Source organism: Lithobates pipiens, unplaced genomic scaffold (genome assembly GCF_037356315.1).
Source record: "Lithobates pipiens isolate NorthernLeopardFrog02 unplaced genomic scaffold, aLitPip1_a1.2 Scaffold_25, whole genome shotgun sequence".
Classification (NCBI taxonomy): Eukaryota; Metazoa; Chordata; class Amphibia; order Anura; family Ranidae; genus Lithobates; species Lithobates pipiens.
This window is the reverse complement of record NW_027507787.1, coordinates 107303060-107319173: the sequence shown is the minus strand read 5'-3', so window position 1 is coordinate 107319173 and position 16114 is coordinate 107303060. Positions and strand designations below refer to the sequence as shown.

The 16114-nt window shown below is 48.5% G+C and overlaps 10 pseudogenes; 4 read left to right on the top strand and 6 right to left on the bottom strand.

The window, feature by feature from the left end:
* Nucleotides 1-170: 170 nt before the first annotated feature.
* LOC143931781 (5S ribosomal RNA) lies at nucleotides 171-290 on the bottom strand (annotated as a pseudogene).
* Nucleotides 291-3032: 2742 nt separating this feature from the next.
* LOC143932263 (5S ribosomal RNA) lies at nucleotides 3033-3151 on the bottom strand (annotated as a pseudogene).
* A 459-nt stretch (nucleotides 3152-3610) lies between these two features.
* On the bottom strand, nucleotides 3611-3729 carry LOC143931266 (5S ribosomal RNA; annotated as a pseudogene).
* A 322-nt stretch (nucleotides 3730-4051) lies between these two features.
* Nucleotides 4052-4170, bottom strand: LOC143931616 (5S ribosomal RNA; annotated as a pseudogene).
* Nucleotides 4171-4270: 100 nt separating this feature from the next.
* LOC143932118 (5S ribosomal RNA) lies at nucleotides 4271-4389 on the bottom strand (annotated as a pseudogene).
* Nucleotides 4390-7397: 3008 nt separating this feature from the next.
* On the bottom strand, nucleotides 7398-7516 carry LOC143932456 (5S ribosomal RNA; annotated as a pseudogene).
* Nucleotides 7517-11970: 4454 nt separating this feature from the next.
* On the top strand, nucleotides 11971-12090 carry LOC143932064 (5S ribosomal RNA; annotated as a pseudogene).
* Nucleotides 12091-12190: 100 nt separating this feature from the next.
* On the top strand, nucleotides 12191-12309 carry LOC143931777 (5S ribosomal RNA; annotated as a pseudogene).
* Nucleotides 12310-12629: 320 nt separating this feature from the next.
* Nucleotides 12630-12747, top strand: LOC143931879 (5S ribosomal RNA; annotated as a pseudogene).
* Nucleotides 12748-12848: 101 nt separating this feature from the next.
* LOC143932658 (5S ribosomal RNA) lies at nucleotides 12849-12967 on the top strand (annotated as a pseudogene).
* Nucleotides 12968-16114: the final 3147 nt, after the last annotated feature.

The window sequence follows — 16114 nt, the reverse complement described above, 5'->3', positions numbered from 1 at the left end:
CCAGGCCCAACCCTGCTTAGCCTCTGAGACCAAACGAGATTGGGCGCTTTCAGGGTGTTGTGCCCGTAGGCAATTTCTTTGTGCACTCTCAACCCTCTTGACACATGCCAAGATGGTCACCTTGGGAAACAAGGGAAAAAAAACAGGTCAACGCCGACAACATAATGAGAAGCCTATGGCACCTGGTATTCCCAAGCTGTCTCCCATCCAGGTACTAACCAGGCCCATCGCTGCTTAGCCTCCGAGAGTCAGATGAGATTGGGCTCTTTCAGGGTGATTTGGCCGTAGGCACTCTCTTTGGGCACTCTGAAGCCTCTTGACAAAGGCCAAGATGGTCACCTTGGGAAACAAGCTAAAAAAAACAGGTCAAAGCCAACAACATATAAAGAAGCCTACGGCATCCAGTATTCCCAGGCGATCTCCCAATCAAGACACTAACCAGACCAGATCCTTCTATGGCACCTGGTCTTCCCAGGCAGTCTCCCATCCAGGTACTAACCAGGCCTGACGCTGCTTAGCCTCTCAAATCAGACGAGATCGGGTGCTTTCAGGTTGATGTGGCCGTAAGCGTTCTCTTCAAGACACGCCCAACCCTCTTGACAAACGCCAAGATGGTCGCCTTGAGAAACAAGCAAAAAAAACAGGTCAAAGCCAACAACATAAAAAGAAGCCTATGGGCTTACAGCGGACCTTAAAAGATGGGACCCACTAGCTCTGTCATGGTTCGGACGCTGTAATGTGTTGAAGATGAACGCGATGCCACGACTTCTGTATCTACTACAAGCCTTACCTATCAAAATACCCCAGACTTTCTTTCATGCTGTTCGCTCAATCTTTATCAAGTTCCTCTGGCGCGGAAAACATATGCGTATTAGTAGGGCAATGCTATTGCGACCGAAATTGTGGGGAGGTATTGGCTTCCCGGACCCTGCTCTATATTACACAGCGACGCACATGACACCGGTGGTTGACTGGTGCCGGCGTTCTGCCATATACTGTCCGGCCATGATATAGTGTCCGCGCCGTACTGCGCATGCGCAGTACGGAGCAGACGAAGCTTCGGAAAATCTCTGAAGCTGAACAGCGCCTGCGCGGTGAGTGGAGGTGGTAGCCCCACCATCCAAGCGGACATAGGGTTGTGAATATTAGAGGGCCCCTCGCAGGCGAGCTTTGCTCGCCACGCTGCGCTCGGCTCTTTTATATTCTTACTCTATGTCCACTTGGATAGTGGGGATAGAACCTGGACTCAGTGTGCAGGCGCCATTCATGCTCGGCAATTTTCGGAATCTGTGTTGCTGTGTACTGCGCATGCACAGTACACAGCGGACACTATCCGATGGGGGACCATATGTGATTAGACACCAGCATGGGGAACTGAAGCTATGGGTCAAGCTAGAGCAGGAGATGGCGCGGGTACCACTGGCTGGTCTGCCTTGGGCGGGGAGGCCATTGGAGCCCTGTGTGACTACTCACCCGTTAATTGGCCCCTCGCTCGCCGAGATGGATAGTTTTTTTCACCTTTCCCACCTGACTAACTTCCCTTCTCCTATGACCCCAATTATTGGACATCCTAGATTCCCTCCGGGCCTGTCTGACCAGGCCTTTACCAGGCAAGCCCCGAAAGGGCTTCTGAGAGCAGCCCTATTTCTTGGACCCACGGGCTTGATTCCCATGGGGACCATACTGCTAGAGCAAGTACCTGTTGCATTGGATAGCTGGAGAGCTAGACAGCTAATCTATTTCCTCGGATCACTACCTAACCAGTCGTTCTTCTCTAGACAATTCCACCCCTTCGAGGAACTTTGCCTGGATGATGGCCCAATTTGTGGTTCCCTCTCTAGGTCCTACCAAATCCTGACAGACGCACAATCCTCCACGGATCCACCCTTCCTAGCTAAATGGAAAAGGGACTTACAAACTACATTCTCCAAACCACAGAAGGACAGAATACTCTTTTTCGCCCATAAGTCGTCACTCTGCAGTAAATATCAGGAGATCTCATATAAGCTGATCACACGCTGGTATCGTACACCGGTGGTGTTGGCCAAAATATTCCCCGGTCAATCTGACCGCTGCTGTCGCTGTGGGCAACAGGCTGGCACCATTCTCCACATTTTCTGGGAATGCTCTGAATTACAAACATTCTGGCAGCCTGTCCTGAGACTCATCCACAAGTTCACAGACATTTCCTTAGCCAATGATCCCGCAGCAGTTCTTCTCAATCTAACTCCTATGTCGAGAAAGCGTTATCATAAGTCCTTACTTAAACATCTCCTCAATGCAGCTAGGGCCTGCATCCCAAGTCAGTGGAAAGAGCAATCTGCTCCAATGGTGACCCAGTGGTTCGCAAGGGTAAATGATATTGAACGAATGGAAGACCTGACTGCCACAATGAGGGTTAAAACGGAGGAGCATGGGAACAGATGGTTCTACTGGACCCAGTTTCGCTTTTCGGAAGAATACCTCCGCGAGACATAGTAAGCTCATGGTGATCGTTGGAGATCGCTGTTCCAAACGTTGGACAGCTGATGAGCTGGTGAGCCGAGGGCGTCTCTTGCTCCCTGGGAGGGGACCCCACCCTATCCACTCTACCCACGACACCCCCTTACCCCTTCTTTTCCTTTTCTGCCATTTCCTTCCCCAATCTTCTCTTTCCCCTTCTCCCTCCTTTCAGTTCTACTATTTCCCTTCTTAACTCAAAAAAGGGAAAAGAAAATGGTATGTTCCGACCCCATTTGACTACTACACAATACTCTTCCCCTATCTATGGATATCTAAACTCTTCGAGGGTAGCAGGGCTAGTATCAATAATATTTTAAGTGGTAGAGGATCCCAACGAGATGGAGCTTTAATCTCATCTTGATATGACCGCAAAGCTGTACACGTGCTATTCTCCTCGGACTTCTTACCATTGGCTCTGATATCCATGCAATATGATCATTTGTTTGTAATTATTTGTATCACACATTATGTGAAGTTGCCTTTGCATTGTATGTCGCATACTACTAAATAAAAATAAAATAAAAAAAAGAAGCCTATGGCACCTGGTATTCCCAGGCGGTCTCCCATCCAGGTACTAACCAGGCCCAACACTGTTTAGCATCCGAGATCAGACGAGATTGGGTGCTTTCAGGGTGATGTGCCTGTAGGCAATCTCTTCAGGCACTTTCAACCCTCTTGACAAACGCCAAGATGGTCACCTTCGGAAACAAGCAAAAAAAATAAATATAAGTCGGAAGCTAGAGACAATACGGCCCGAGTCCTCAAGTTAATCCATGCGGCGCATGTACAGGGAAGGCCCTTGCTTATGTTGTCAACGGACGCGGAGAAGGCCTTTGACAGGGTGGCCTGGCACTTTATGCAGGCCACCCTGGAACATATAGGTCTTGGCCCCAACATGATGATGTCGCTTTACTCCACACCGTCGGCAGCGGTACGGGTGAACGAGTGGTGCTCGGACTCTTTCCCCATCACTAATGGGACGAGGCAGGGGTGATGGGGCCGTAGGTGATCTCTTCAGGCACTCTCAACCCTCATGACAAACGCCAAGATGGTCACCTTGGAAAACAAGTGAAAAAAAAAACAGGTCAAGGCCAACAACATAAAAAGAAGCCTACAGCACCTAGTATTCCCAGGTGGTCTCCAATCCAGGTACTAGCAAGGCCCAACCCTGTTTAGCTTCTGAGATCAGAGGAGATCGGGCGCTTTCAGGGTTATGTGCCCATAGGCAATCTCTTTGGGCATTCTCAACCCTCTTGACAAATCCCAAGATAGTCACCTTGAGATACAAGCAAAAAAAAACAGGTCAATGTCAACAACATAAAAAGAAGAATAGGGCACCTAGTATTCCAACGCCATCTCCCATCCAGGTACTAACTAGGCCCAATCCTTCTTAGCCTCAGAGAAGAGAAGAGATAGGGCTCTTTCAGGGTGATGCTGCTGTAAGCGATCTCTTTGGGCACTCTCAACCCTCTTGACAAATGCCAAGATGGTCACCTTGGGAAACAAGCAAAAAAAAAAATTACGAATCAACGCCAACAACATAAAAAGAAGCCTACAATAACTGGTATTCCCAGGTGGTCTCCCATCCAGGTACTAACCAGGCACGACTCTTCTTAGCCTCCAAGATCAGACGAGATTGGGTGCTTTCAGAGTGATGTGACCATAGGCAATCTCTTCAGGCACTCTCAACTCTCTTGACAAACACCAAGATGGTCACTTTGGGAAACAAGCGAAAAAAAAACAGGTCAATGCCAACAACATAAAAAGAAGTCTACGACACCTGGTATTCCCAGGCGGTCTCCCATCCAGGTACTAACAAGGCCCGACTCTTCTTAGCCTCCAACATCAAACGAGATTGGGTGCTTTCAGGGTGATGTGCCTGTAGGCAATCTCTTCAGGCACTTTCAACCCTCTTGACAAACGCCAAGATGGTCACCTTCGGAAACAAGCAAAAAAAATAAATATAAGTCGGAAGCTAGAGACAATACGGCCCGAGTCCTCAAGTTAATCCATGCGGCGCATGTACAGGGAAGGCCCTTGCTTATGTTGTCAACGGACGCGGAGAAGGCCTTTGACAGGGTGGCCTGGCACTTTATGCAGGCCACCCTGGAACATATAGGTCTTGGCCCCAACATGATGATGTCGCTTTACTCCACACCGTCGGCAGCGGTACGGGTGAACGAGTGGTGCTCGGACTCTTTCCCCATCACTAATGGGACGAGGCAGGGGTGCCATCTGTCTCCCCTAATTTTTATTCTGACACTGGAACCACTTATGTGTCACTTTCGGAAAGACCCAAATATTACTGGCATATCCATACCCTCGGCACACCACAACATTGCGGCGTACGCTGATGTTATAATTTTTTTCATCTCCAATCCACACATTTTGCTTCCCAATATACTTGCGTCTCTCCAGCGATACGGCAGCCTATCAAACTATAAAATCAATTGCGCCAAGTCGGCTGTATTGAATATATCGGTCCCGGATGGTGAGGCCAAGAGGCTCCACTCCGCTTTTCCATTCTACTGGGCTGAAAAATCTATACGTTACCTGGGCGTTGACATCGCAGCGGATTTAGCGCAATTGTACCCGCTTAATTTTGTCCCTCTCCTGAATAGACTGAAATCTGATTTGGGAAACTGGCATGCTTTAACACTGACCTGGTTCGGGCGCTGTAATGCATTCAAAATGACGGCCCTCCCGCGGATCTTATACATGTTCCAGACATTACCAATCCGGTTACCCCCAATTTTTTTCAGACAACTGCAGGTGCTGCTCCGGGACTTTATTTGGGCGCGCAAACCGCCCAGAGCCCGTTTGCAATTGCTTGCCAGACCAAAGGACAAGGGGGGTCTGGGTCTCCCAGATCTCAGACAATACTACAGAGTGACTCTGCTAGCGAGAGTCGTTGATTGGCATTGTAATGGCGCACACAAGCAGTGGGTGGAGATGGAGATTGAGGATGGATCCATTCCCCTATTGACCTCCCCGTGGCTCCTGTCCTCCCTACCAAAAGACCTCAGAGGTCACCCCGTAGTGGGAGCTACGTTGGCTGTTGTGCGGAGGTTGTTCCGCTGCACACACATTGCTCCTTTACCATCACCAATGACGGTTATAGGTAATTCAGACTTCCCACCGGGATTTACCAACAAGAAACTGCAACAGTTGACAGTGGTGGGGAAACAGCGTCTGGGAGAGGTGTGGCCCTCGGGAGGGCTCCCGACCACGCAAACTGTCGCCGAGCTTTCTGACCCTCCACTTGACTTGTTTAGTGCTTATCAACTTCGTCACTTTCTTCTGGCCATACAAAGGGCCCCCTACACTCCTAGAGACCTGACGCCCTATGAATCCATCTGTCACAAAAGGGAACCTGTGCGACACACCCTCTCCCTCCTGTACAACCTATTGAGTAGTCAGGAGGAGGAGTCGACCCCCACCATTTATCCACAAATGGGAGAGGGACTTAGGCATCATATTTACATATTTACAGATAGGGAAGATCCTGACCTTAGTACATAAAGCTTCCATCGCAAACCAATATCAAGAATAAGGATACAAGATAGTCTCACGCTGGTATAGAGTCCCAAACCTTCTGAATAAAATGAATAGATCGATCCCGGATGTTTGTTGGAGGTGCAATTCAGATACGGGGACCATGGGACACCTTTTCTGGGCATACCCGGCCTTGAGGAACTTTTGGGTTCCCAGCAGCGTGCCTTCTACACTTGACCGAACAGCCTGTTCGAAAATAAAAAAAAACCCTCACGATGCAACTCCTGAACGCTGCCCGGGCCTGCATTCCCGCACTGTGGAGGCAGCCTCAGCCCCGATCCAAGGTGCTGTGGTATTCCAAAGTCAATCATATTCTCCGGAAGGAAGAATTGACCGCCACCCTTCACAACACTGAAGAGGCATTTAGTGTTACATGGAGGCCCTAGAGGTATTTTACTGGTACTCGAGACTACATTCGGGAGGTGAGTAGGCCATGTCTGCCCTGGGTGGCATTCCCCCCCCCCCTGCCTTTTTGTCTTTATTTTTATTTTTTTCCCCGCCGCCATCCCCCCCCTCTCTCTCCGTCTTTGCACTCTCTTCTTCCCCCGTCCTCCCTTTTGACTATGCCTTTTCTCCTTACTAGCCTTTGGGACCCAGAAGAACCCCAGGGTTCTGGACACGACCGGCTCATATTTTACTCTGGTTCACATAGGTCATGATAAGCTGGCTCGCTGTGGTCCCAGTTGTTCTCCATGATTACATTTGTCCGAACGGAGCTGCACTAGTTATACTGTACTACATGTCGGAGGTGGGGTTTCTCCTTTCTGCATGAAACTGTAGGACTCCCCTCTGAGAACCCAGAGTTATTTGGCTGCCTATTTTTTGTTACCATGTAATTGTGACCCTGGGTCATGCTGTATGGTTGACTGTTATATTTATGTTGTTCTACTTAATAAAAGAATAATAAAAAAAATAAATAAGTCAATGCCAACAACTTAAAACTAAAGCCTATGGCATCGAGAAATCCCAGGCGGTCTCCCATCCAGGTACTAACCAGGTCCCAACCCTGCTTAGTCTCTGAGATCAAATGCACGCTCAACCCTCTTGACAAACGCCAAGATGGTCACCTTGGGAAACAAACAAATAAAACAAGTCAACGCCAACAACATAAAAAGAAGCCTGCGGCATCTGGAAAACCCAGGTGGTCTCCCATCCAGGTACAAACCAGGCCCAACCCTGCTTAGCCTCTGAGACCAAACGAGATTGGGAGCTTTCAGGGTGTTGTGCCCGTAGGCAATTTCAATTTCTTTGTGCACTCTCAACCCTCTTGACAAATGCCAAGATGGTCACCTTGGGAAACAATGGAAAAAAAACAGGACAACACCGACAACATAATGAGAAGCCTACGGCACCTGGTATTCACAGGCTGTCTCCCATCCAGGTACTAACCAGGCCCATCGCTGCTTAGCCTCTGAAATCAGACGAGATCGGGTGCTTTCAGGGTGATGTGGCCGTAAGCGTTCTCTTCAAGACATGCCCAACCCTCTTGACAAACTCCAAGATGGTCGCCTTGAGAAACAAGCGAAAAAAAGAGGTCAAAGCAAACAACATAAAAAGAAGCCTATGGCACCTGGTATTCCCAGGCGGTCTCCCATCCAGGTACTAACCAGGCCCGACACTGTTTAGCCTCTGAGATCAGATGAGATTGGGCGCTTTCAGGTGATCTCTTTGGGCACTCTTAACCCTTTTGTTAAACGCCAAGATGGTCACCTTGGGAAACAAGCGAAAATAAACAGGTAAATGCCAACAACATAAAAAAAAGCCTACGGCACCTGGTATTCACAGATGGTCTCCCATACAGGTATTAACCAGGCCGTACACTGCTAGGCCTCCGAGATCAGATGAGATTGTGCGCTTTCAGGGTGATGTGGCCATAGGTGTTCTATTTAGACACTCTCAACCCTCTTGACAAATACCAAGATGGTCATCTTGGGAAACAAGTGAAAAAAAAAAGGTCAACGCCAACAACATAGACCCTGGCGGTCTCCCATCTGACCCAGACCCTGCTTAGCCTCTGAGATTGGGCGCTTTCAGGGTGATGTGACCTCAGGCGAACGCTTCGGTACAGACTCAAAACTCTTGAATGATGCTAAAATGGTCACCTTGGGAAACAAGCGAAAGAAAAACAAGTCAAAGCCAACAATATAAAAAGATTCCTATGGCACCTGTAATTAGGTACTATCCAGGTCGGACCCTGCTTAGCCTCTGAGATCAGATGAGATTGGGCGCTTTCAGGGGGATGTGGCTGTAGGAGATTTCTTTGGGCTCTCTCAGCCCTCTTGACAAATGTCAAGATGATCACCTTGGGAAACAATCGGAAAAAAAAACACCATGTCAACGCCAACAACATAAAAAGAATCCTACGGCACCTGGTATTCCCAGTTGGTCTCCCATCCAGTTACTAATCAGGCCCGACAATGCTTAGCCTCCGGGATCAGACAAGATCAGGCACTTTCAAGGTGATGGGGCCATAGGCGATCTCTTCGTGCACTCTCAACCATCTTGACAAACGCCAACATGGTCATCTTGGGAAACAAGCGAAAAAAAACAAGTCATTGCCAACATTGGAGGCTAAGCAGGGTTGGGCAATCAGTTTCCTTGCCTGAAATAGGCAACTCAGAACTGCCATCTGGCTGCTTCCCGGGTTTCCAACTCCTTCAACTAATCCCAGGAGACAATACTTCGCCTCCATCCCGGTGGAGGTTCCAAACACCCGATCAATGGTTCCTGTCACCTCTGTCCAGTAGCGGATCAACTTCGGGCATCTCCAAAACATGTGCATCATGTCTCCCCCCATGTTCCCGCACCGGGGGCAACTTGCGTCCGGCCGTTCGGCCAAACTGAAAAAGTTTACGAGGAGCATAATAGGTTCTATATAATAAGAACAGATGTGACATCCTCTGTGAGGAGAGCCACAATTCACCACAGGCAGGATTCCTGTGGCCAATTATAGCTCAGGGGGGTTTAGTACACACCCCACACTAGATAAGGCCGCCAGCGCGGCAGCCTTGTATAGTGTGTTGCGGTGGTCAGGGAAAGAGGACGATAGGCAGGGACAGTGTCTTTACTGCTTGGGAACCTAGCACTGTTACAGTGGGTGTTATGTGCCTCCTGCACAGTACACACCTGAAGCTACCCTTTAATACTGGTGTTCAATTTCTGCAATACATGCATCTGCAGTGCAGAAGTTAGAGTGGGTGTTGTGTGCCTCCTGCACAGGATACACCTTATTGCTGGTGTTCTGTTTCTGTAATACAGGAACCTAGCACTGTTACAGTGCTAGGGTGTACAGAGAAGCTGGTGTATATATAGAAGACTACAGCATACAGAAGAAAGGCTAGTGAATACAGAATACAGACTCGTGTATGTAGATAGGCTTGATTATACAGAGATGCTAGAGTAAACAGTGAGGCTGGGGTACACAGAGAGGCTAGTTTAAAGAGAGGCTAGTATATACAAAGATGTTAGTGTATATAGAGAGGTCAGTGTGTAGAGAGAGTCGAGTGTATACAGAAAGGACAGTGCATATAGAGAAGCTAGTGTATACAGAAGACAGGCTTGGGTATACATCAAAGCTGACATTCTATACAGAAGACTGGGTAGTGTATACAGAGAGTCTAGTGGGTACAGAAGACAGGCTGGTGTATTTTAGCTAGTTTTTACAGTCTAGTGTATACAGAAGACAAGCTGTGGTATACAGAGAGTTTAGTGTATTCAGAGAGTCTAGTGTATACAGTCGGCGAGTGTATACATAAGACTGGCTAGTTTACACAGTGTTTACAGAGATGCAAGGGTGTACAGAGAAGCTGGTATATATAGAAGACTACAGCATACAGAAGAAAGGCTGGTGAATACAGAATACAGACTCGTGTATGTAGATAGGCTTGAGTATACAGAGATGCTAGAGTAAACAGTGAGGCTGGGGTACACAGAGAGGCTAATTTAAAGAGAGGCTAGTATATGCAAAGATTTTAGTGTATATAGAGAGGTTAATGTATAGAAAGGGTCGAGAGTATACAGAAAGGAAAGTGCATATAGAGAGACTAGTGTGTACAGAAGACAGGCTTGGGTATACATCCAAGTTGACAGTGTATACAAAAGACTGGGTAGTGTATACAGAGATTCTAGTGGGTACAGAAGACAGGCTGGTGTATTCTAGCTAATTTTTACAGTCTAGCGTATACAGAAGACAGGCTGTGGTATACAGAGGTTATACCAGCGTGAGACTATCTTGTATCCTGATTCTTGATATTGGTTTGCGATGGAAGCTTTATGTACTAAGGTCAGGATCTTCCCTATCTGTTGTGGGGTAAATATGATGCCTAAGTCCCTCTCCCATTTGTGGATAAATGGTGGGGGTCGACTCCTCCTCCTGACTACTCAATAGGTTGTACAGGAGGGAGAGGGTGTGTCGCACAGGTTCCCTTTTGTGACAGATGAATTCATAGGGCGTCAGGTCTCTAGGAGTGTAGGGGGCCCTTTGTATGGCCAGAATAAAGTGACGAAGTTGATAAGCACTAAACAAGTCAAGCGGAGGGTCAGAAAGCTCGGCGACAGTTTGCGTGGTCGGGAGCCCTCCCGAGGGCCACACCTCTCCCAGACGCTGTTTCCCCACCACTGTCAACTGTTGCAGTTTCTTGTTGGTAAATCCCGGTGGGAAGTCTGAATTACCTATAACCGGAGTCATTGGTGACGGCAGGGGAGCAATGTGTGTGCAGCGGAACAACCTCCGCACAACAGCCAACGTAGCTCCCACTACGGGGTGACCTCTGAGGTCTTTTGGTAGGGAGGACAGGAGCCACGGGGAGGTCAATAGGGGAATGGATCCATCCTCAATCTCCATCTCCACCCACTGCTTGTGTGGGCCATTACAATGCCAATCAACGACTCTCGCTAGCAGAGTCACTCTGTAGTATTGTCTGAGATCTGGGAGACCCAGACCCCCCTTGTCCTTTGGTCTGGCAAGCAATTGCAAACGGGCTCTGGGTGGTTTGCGCGCCCAAATAAAGTCCCGGAGCAGCACCTGCAGTTGTCTGAAAAAAATTGGGGGTAACCGGATCGGTAATGTCTGGAACATGGATAAGATCCGCGGGAGGGCCGTCATTTTGAATGCATTACAGCGCCCGAACCAGGTCAGTGTTAAAGCATGCCAGTTTCCCAAATCAGATTTCAGTCTATTCAGGAGAGGGACAAAATTAAGCGGGTACAATTGCGCTAAATCCGCTGCGATGTCAATGCCCAGGTAACGTATAGATAACGTATATTCAGCCCAGTAGAATGGAAAAGCGAAGTGGAGCCTCTTGGCCTCACCATCCGGGACCGATATATTCAATACAGCTGACTTGGCGCAATTGATTTTATAGTTTGATAGGCTGCCGTATCGCTGGAGAGACGCAAGTATATTGGGAAGCAAAATGTGTGGATTGGAGACGGAAAAAATTATAACATCAGCGTACGCCGCAATTTTGTGGTGTGCCGGGGTTTGGATATGCCAGTAATATTCGGGTCATTCCGAACGTGACACATAAGTGGTTCCAGTGTCAGAATAAAAATTAGGGGAGACAGATGGCACCCCTGCCTCATCCCATTAGTGATGGGGAAAGAGTCCGAGCAGCACTCGTTCACCCGTACCGCTGCCGACGGTGTGGAGTAAAGCGACATCATCATGTTGGGGCCAAGACCTATATGTTCCAGGGTGGCCTGCATAAAGTGCCAGGCCACCCTGTCAAAGGCCTTCTCCGCGTCCGTTGACAACATAAGCAAGGGCCTTCCCTGTACATGCGCCGCATGGATTAAATTGAGGACTCGGGCCGTATTGTCTCTAGCTTCCGACTTATTTTTATTTTTTTTGCTTGTTTCCCAAGGTGACCATCTTGGCATTTGTCAAGAGGGTTGAAAGTGCCTGAAGAGATTGCCTACGGGCACATCACCCTGAAAGCACCCGATCTCGTTTGATGTTGGAGGCTAAGAAGAGTCGGGCCTTGTTTAGTACCTGGATGGGAGACCGCCTGGGAATACCAGGTGTCGTAGACTTCTTTTTATTTTGTTGGCGTTGACCTGTTTTTTTTTCGCTTGTTTCCCAAAGTGACCATCTTGGTGTTTGTCAAGAGGGTTGAGAGTGCCTGAAGAGATTGCCTATGGCCACATCACTCTGAAAGCACCCAATCTCGTCTGATCTTGGAGGCTAAGAAGAGTCGGGCCTGGTTAGTACCTGGATGGGAGACCACCTGGGAATACCAGTTATTGTAGGCTTCTTTTTATGTTGTTGGCGTTGATTCGTTTTTTTTTTTTGCTTGTTTCCCAAGGTGACCATCTTGGCATTTCTCAAGAGGGTTGAGAGTGCCCAAAGAGATCGCTTACAGCAGCATCACCCTGAAAGAGCCCTATCTCTTCTCTTCTCTGAGGCTAAGAAGGGTTGGGCCTAGTTAGTACCTGGATGGGAGATGGCGTTGGAATACCAGGTGCCGTATTCTTCTTTTTATGTTGTTGACATTGACCTGTTTTTTTTCGCTTGTATCTCAAGGTGACTATCTTGGGATTTGTCAAGAGGGTTGAGAATGCCCAAAGAGATTGCCTATGGGCACATAACCCTGAAAGCGCCCGATCTCCTCTGATCTCAGAAGCTAAACAGGGTTGGGCCTTGCTAGTATTGGATTGGAGACCACCTGGAAATACTAGGTGCTGTAGGCTTCTTTTTATGTTGTTGGCCTTGTCCTGTTTTTTTTTTCACTTGTTTCCCAAGGTGACCATCTTGGCGTTTGTTAAGAGGGTTGAGAGTGCCTGAAGAGATCACCTACAGCCCCATCACCCTGAAAGCGCCCAATCTCATCTGATCTCGGATGCTAAACAGTGTCGGGCCTGATTAGTACCTGGATGGGAGACCGCCTGGGAATACCAGGTGCCATAGGCTTTTTTTTTTTTTTTTTTTTTTATTTAGTAGTATGCGACATACAATGCAAAGGCAACTTCACAGAATGTGTGATACAAATAGTTACAAACAAACGATCATATTGCATGGATATCAGAGCCAATGGTAAGAAGTCCGAGGAGAATAGTACGTGTACAGCTTTGCGGTCATATCAAGATGAGATTAAAGCTCCATCTCGTTGGGATCCTCTACCACTTAAAATATTATTGATACTAGCCCTGCTACCCTCGAAGAGTTTAGATATCCATAGATAGGGGAAGAGTATTGTGTAGTAGTCAAATTGGGTCGGAACATACCATTTTCTTTTCCCTTTTTTGAGTTAAGAAGGGAAATAGTAGAACTGAAAGGAGGGAGAAGGGGAAAGAGAAGATTGGGGAAGGAAATGGCACAAAAGGAAAAGAAGGGGTAAGGGGGTGTCGTGGGTAGAGTGGATAGGGTGGGGTCCCCTCCCAGGGAGCAAGAGCTCCCTCGGCTCACCAGCTCATCAGCTGTCCAACGTTTGGAACAGCGATCTCCAACGATCAACATGAGCTTACTATGTCTCGCGGAGGTATTCTTCCGAAAAGCGAAACTGGGTCCAGTAGAACCATCTGTTCATATGCTCCTCCGTTTTATCCCTCATTGTGGCAGTCAGGTCTTCCATTCGTTCAATATCATTTACCCTTGCAAACCACTGGGTCACCATTGGAGCAGATTGCTCTTTCCACTGACTTGGGATGCAGGCCCTAGCTGCATTGAGGAGATGTTTAAGTAAAGACTTATGATAACGCTTTCTCGACATAGGAGTTCGATTGAGAAGAACTGCTGCGGGATCATTGGCTAAGGAAATGTCTGTGAACTTGTGGATGAGTCTCAGGACAGGCTGCCAGAATGTTTGTAATTTAGGGCATTCCCAGAAAATGTGGAGAATGGTGCCAGCCTGTTGCCCACAGTGACAGCAGCGGTCAGATTGACCGGGGAATATTTTGGCCAACACCACCGGTGTACGATACCAGCGTGTGATCAGCTTATATGAGATCTCCTGATATTTACTGCAGAGTGACGACTTATGGGCGAAAAAGAGTATTCTGTCCTTCTGTGGTTTGGAGAATGCAGTTTGTAAGTCCCTTTTCCATTTAGCTAGGAAGGGTGGATCCGTGGAGGATTGTGCGTCTGTCAGGATTTGGTAGGACCTAGAGAGGGAACCACGAATTGGGCCATCATCCAGGCAAAGTTCCTCGAAGGGGTGGAATTGTCTAGAGAAGAACGAATGGTTAGGTAGTGATCCGAGGAAATGGATAAGCCATCTAGCTCTCCAGCTATCCAATGCAACAGGTACTTGCTCTAGCAGTATGGTCCCCATGGGAATCAAGCCCGTGGGTCCAAGAATTAGGGCTGCTCTCAGAAGCCCTTTTGGGGCTTGCCTGGTAAAGGCCTGGTCAGACAGGCCCGGAGGGAATCTAGAATGTCCAATAATTGGGGTCATAGGAGAAGGGAAGTTAGTCAGGTGGGAAAGGTGAAAAAAACTATCCATCTCGGCGAGCGAGGGGCCAATTAACGGGTGAGTAGTCACACAGGGCTCCAATGGCCTCCCCGCCCAAGGCAGACCAGCCAGTGGAACCCGCGCCATCTCCTGCTCTAGCTTGACCCATAGCTTCAGTTCCCCATGCCGGTGTCTTATCACATATGGTCCCCCATCGGATAGTGTCCGCTGTGTACTGCTCAGTACACAGCAACACAGATTCCGAAAATTGCCGAGCATGAACGGCGCCTGCGCACTGAGTCCAGGTTCTATCCCCACTATCCAAGTGGACATAGAGTAAGAATATAAAAGAGCCGAGCGCAGCGAGGCCAAGCCCGAAGCGTGGCGAGCAAAGCTCGCCTGCGAGGGGCCCTCTAATATTCACATCCCTATGTCCGCTTGGATGGTGGGGCTACCACCTCCACTCACCGCGCAGGCGTCGTTCAGCTTCGGAGATTTTCCGAAGCTTCGTCTGCTCCGTACTGCGCATACGCAGTACGGCGCGGACACTATATCATGGCCGGACAGTATATGGCAGAACACCAGCACCAGTCAACCACCGGTGTCATGTGCGTCACTGTGTAATATAGAGCAGGGTCCGGGAAGCCAATACCTCTTTGCAATTTCGGTCGCAATAGCATTGCCCTACCAATACGCAGATGTTTTCCGCGCCAGAGGAACTTGATAAAGATTGAGCGAACCGCTTGAAAGAAAGTCTGGGGTATTTTGATAGGTAAGGCTTGTAGTAGATACAGAAGTCGTGGCATCGCGTTCATCTTCAACACATTACAGCATCCGAACCATGACAGAGCTAGTGGGTTCCATCTTTTAAGGTCCGCTGTAAGCCCATAGGCTTCTTTTTATGTTGTTGGCTTTGACCTGTTTTTTTTGCTTGTTTCTCAAGGCGACCATCTTGGCGTTTGTCAAGAGGGTTGGGCGTGTCTTGAAGAGAACGCTTACGGCCACATCAACCTGAAAGCACCCGATCTCGTCTGATTTCAGAGGCTAAGCAGCGTCAGGCCTAGTTAGTACCTGGATGGGAGACTGCCTGGGAAGACCAGGTGCCATAGAAGGATCTGGTCTGGTTAGTGTCTTAATTGGGAGATCGCCTGGGAATACTGGATGCCGTAGGCTTCTTTTTATGTTGTTGGCTTTGACCTGTTTTTTTTAGCTTGTTTCCCAAGGTGACCATCTTGGCTTTTGTCAAGAGGCTTCAGAGTGCCCAAAGTGAGTGCCTACAGCCAAATCACCCTGAAAGAGCCTAAAAGCCTAAAAAGGGGCGCTGCTCACCTCCCGAATGTAGTCTCAAGTACCAGTAAAATACCTCCAGGGCCTCCATGTAACACTAAATGCCTCTTCAGTGTTGTGAAGGGTGGCGGTCAATTCTTCCATCCGGAGAATATGATTGACTTTGGAATACCACAGCACCTTGGATGGGGGCTGAGGCTGCCTCCACAGTGTGGGAATGCCGGCCCGGGCGGCGTTCAGGAGTTGCGTCGTGAGGGTTTTTTTGTATTTTCGAACAGGCTGTTCGGTCAAGTGTAGAAGGCACGCTGCTGGGTTGTCTGCGATATCTACATTTCTGAGAGTTTTTATCGTCCCGGTCACCTCCACCCAAATGTTCCTCA